The following is a 4,453-nucleotide window of genomic DNA, read 5'->3' on the forward strand; positions in this document are numbered from 1 at the left end:
ACCAGCATGGATCAGCTCCAGGCATGACGAAGCGGATATCATCCTCTTTTGGAAGGCCAAACAAAGTAGTTTCACTTTCACAACAAAACACACCGCGTCTCCACAACATGGTGGCGGCAGCAACAATACTACAGCAAGTATAAAAGTTATGTCTTCTTTCTTTGCGTGAACATTTGGGCGGTGTTATGCAAATCTTCCCACATCGTGACGTAGACATGTGGGGGCGTGTTTAAATGAGGCGTTTTAGGGGGGCGTGGACGAGTCTTAACTTTTATAAAGAATATCTCTTTGGGTTTGAGACTTTAGTCTTTGCAACTTTAGGGATCTTATCTATTCACGAACAGCTTGTAACACTCCAAAGGGAAAGGAAAACTTGAAATTGAATCATATGACCCCTTTAATGTGAAACTTTGCATAGGCAAGCAGATGAGCCCGGAATATAAACGCAATACGCAAAGTATGCATTATCAATAAGGTGTATACTGTATTTGGCCTTTAAATATTACTATCTTACCACATTACTACTTAATACAAACCTCGTAAAAATAACTAACGCTCAGCGGAGGAAAGCCTTGTTTTGCCCTCCAGGTGGGCATTCCTGTAAGGGTGTGATGTCATGTGAAAACTATGAATTGAGGTAGCAAAAAAAATAGCAAGCAGGATGTAGAATTGCAATTCAAATTTGATTGTAAAGAAGTAGAATTTAAATTTAAATTCTATGAAATTCATAACACATTTTTAAGTAGAAACGCTTGTCAAGCCAAACTTTGAAGATAATTGGATGGATGGATGGATGGATGGATTTAAGGATGGATCCTCTGCTGAATTTCTTTGAATTCCATTTCAATTCCTTTTGCGGTCATTCAGCTTCCTAACACTGAGAATAGATTGATACTATTACTTCATAACACAAACACTGACGTTGACTAATTTGATCATTTCAGTCTGATTTTTAGAATTAGTTTCTACACTTTTAAGTACAGATAGATTTTTGAATCATCATTTTTCCCCCGTTTAATTCTGATGATGAGACAGAAGGTGTAAAACAGTCATGAAAAACTGAATTAATACTGTTTTGGATGAAAAAAGAAAACTTTAAATTTTAATTGGACCCCAGATGGAAAAAAAAAAAAGTTGATATGACCCCTTTAAAGAAAATTCAGACTTGGGTATATAAACACGGATTTCTCCTTTGCTCTTTATCTGTCTTGAGGCTTGTTTAGTTTCTCGTGCCTGATGCCAGAAACACGTAATATTCTTGTGTTTGTGTTTATGCTGTGATATTCGTGCAGATGACTCACCGAATAAAGACAATTAAGGGTTGAAGTAAGGTGAAGTCCCTTGCTACCTTCAGCAAACGTCAGGTCAGTTTGATTTCACAATACGCTTTGTTTCAAAGCAGTTTTACAGAAAACAGTGCCTTAATACCTCGAGTGAGCAAACCAAATGAGACTGGCTTAGATGTTTAGATAGAAGAGGAAAAAGCCTTGGGAACCAGAACTTTTCAGCGGCCTTGGGTTTAGAAGTATTTTTCACATTTTCTCCATTGAGATTTTAAAAAAAAATCTTCAATAAAAAGTTGTGTTGAACCAAACTAACAAGCTCTGAGACAATTTACAACATTTGATTTGAAGCAGAAAAAGTGCTTAAAAATTGATAAGAAGTCACAAGACTATTATCATTTTATTGTAGAAACTATACACATCCCAAGAAGCATTGCAAATTATGCGATTGAATCAGAATTGACCATATAATGATGTATAAAACGAGTGAGTAGGTCGCAAGAAATACTATGTATTTGTGCAATATCCAAATATATACAGATATAAAGAGTTTTAGAGTGTAGGAAGACTCGATTGCGTCATTCGTGATGCATCGTGGGAGTGGGACGGTTATTGTTGAGCTCTTTTGGCCAAATAGGGAATGCAAACAACACTCACTGGTTCCTTGATGGAATTGAAACTTTCCAGGCACTAATCCACAGATTAGCTACTAAAGAAAATCCTTCCAAACTTGGCCTGGCCGATGGTCTTGCAACTGTTCTACCTCATTTACTGGTGAGAAACATTTACTTTACTCTCAGTATTGAGCTCATGTTGTGAATGCAGGGTTATGTGAGGATGTTCAACAAACGCAGCTTTTGATAATATATCATTTGAACTAAACATGTTTAAAGTTTGAGAGTAATTGCATTTATTGAGAGTTGTGTTTGGGATGAAATGCAAGCCAGGCGTCTCTGATGCTTTTGTCTCTGAAATGGAACAAATCCTTGCTTCCATGTTCCAACATTACAGGCCTTCCCAGAAGAGTGGAAGCTGTTAGGCAGTAAAGGGAGGGATTCATGCTTTTTGAAATTAAATGTTTAACAATACATCATCTGTGAGATCAGGCACTGATGTTAGGCAGTGGGATCTGGCTCGCTTTCCAATTCATCCCAGTAGTGTTCAGTAGGAATTCAGGTTTGGGCTTTGTGCAGGCCAGTCAAGGAACAGGAAAAGGTATACATAATACTGTTCAAACATTAAAAAAGAAAGAAAGAAATTAATACTTTTATTCAGCAAGGATGAATACAATTGATCATAAGTTATAATGCGATTTCAAATAAATCCTGTTCTTTTGAACTTTCTATTCATTAAAGAATCCTGAAAAAAATGTATCACAGTTGCCTCAAAAATTTTCAGCAGCACAGCTGTTAACATTGATAATAACACGAAATGTTTCTTGAGCAGCAAATCAACATATTACAATGATTTCTGAAGGATCATGTGACACTGAAGACTGGATTAATGATGCTGAAAATTCAGCTTTGCATCACTGGAATAATTTATGTTTTAAAATATATTCAAATAGGAAACAGCTATTTTAAGTTGTAGTAATATTTCACAATATTTCTGTTTTTACTGTATTTTTGATTTAATGATGTTGAAAATTCAGCTTTGCATCACTGGAATAAATTATGTTTTAAAATATATTCAAATAGGAAACAGCTATTTTAAATTGTAGTAATAATTCACAATATTTCAGTTTTTACTGTATTTTTGATCAAATAAATGCAGCCTTAATGAGCATAAAAGACTTATTTTACTGACCCCAAATGGGTCATTAAACTAATTTCTCAATCCCCTTTTGTCTCTTGTGAGTATGAGAGCATTGTTTTAGCATCTCTGTCTCTAGCATCTTAAAGGTTCATAGGATGCCCATTTTCCACAAGTTGATATGATTCTTTAGGGTCTTAATGAAAAGTCTGTAACATAGTTTGGTTAAAATTTCTCAATGGTAGTGTAAAAAACGCCTTTTTTTTACCCTGTCAAAAACGTCTCTTTACAGAGCACGTAGTTTTGTAGCATTTTCCTTTAAATGTTAATGAGCTCTGCTGACCCCGCCCCTCTCTTCCGAGCTGCTCTCACAGACTGTTTACTTTAGCTGTATTCATCGTGAAACTTGCTAATTAGCACATTATTAGGAAAGGCGATTTGCAAAGATTCATTAAAAAACATTACAGATGTTAAGTTCAATTCGTTTCTTTGAATATGGAAAAATAAAATAGTCCAAATGAGAAAAAATAAATAAATAAATAAATAAATACAAAAATGTAGTAATATTTCAGAATGTTGCTGTTTTTGTTGTATTTTTTTAAAACCATAATATATATGTTTTTATGTTTTTATTTGTATTATATTCTGAATTCAGTGTATTTGGCTGTTATTTTTTTTGCCATTTCAGCTCAAATGCATAAATATCAAGTTGTTGAATTATTATTGTCAAAATCTAAAAAATAAATAAATAAATAAACACATTTTTTTAAGTTATATAAATGAAAAGATCAACACATTAAAAAAAAAAAAAGCAGGCTACTCTTGTAAAATTCATGGTCTTGGTCAGTAGTTCATCTGTCGAATGCCAAAAAGCGAGTGCTGGTTTGGTAAAGTTTGAGAAATGGGCTGTGTTTAACAAGTCGGTGATGTATCGTAAGTACAACAGGTCTTAGTGTGAGTAATGATGGTGGGAGACAAACTCCTGAGTAGGGCTGCACGATTTGGGAAAATTTTCATATTGCGGTTATTGAGGTCAATATTGCGATATGCGATTGCGATTATAATAAATGGTATCATGAGTCAACTTGATGGGTTTTTAAGGAAAATGCACACACAGATTAGTGATAATGCTAAAATGTGTATTTGTAAAACTAAAATTTTTTTCACAATAAATTATTTTTACAAAATGAAATGACATTTGCATTAATGTAAACTTATTTTCTCAAAAGTATAGCTAAATTAAATAAAACATACACATTTTCACAAAAATAAGATATTTTAAACATTTTGTCCAAACAAACAGGGACATTTACGCAGGATGTAACATATACTCTGTATAAACTCTTTTGAAAAGGAAACTGGATATAAAATTGTGGTTCACTCAATCAAACTCAAACCACTAAATCTTTTTTTTTTTT

Source organism: Sinocyclocheilus rhinocerous, unplaced genomic scaffold, assembly GCF_001515625.1.
Source record: "Sinocyclocheilus rhinocerous isolate Xijiao unplaced genomic scaffold, SAMN03320098_v1.1 scaffold1554, whole genome shotgun sequence".
NCBI classification, from domain to species: domain Eukaryota; kingdom Metazoa; phylum Chordata; class Actinopteri; order Cypriniformes; family Cyprinidae; genus Sinocyclocheilus; species Sinocyclocheilus rhinocerous.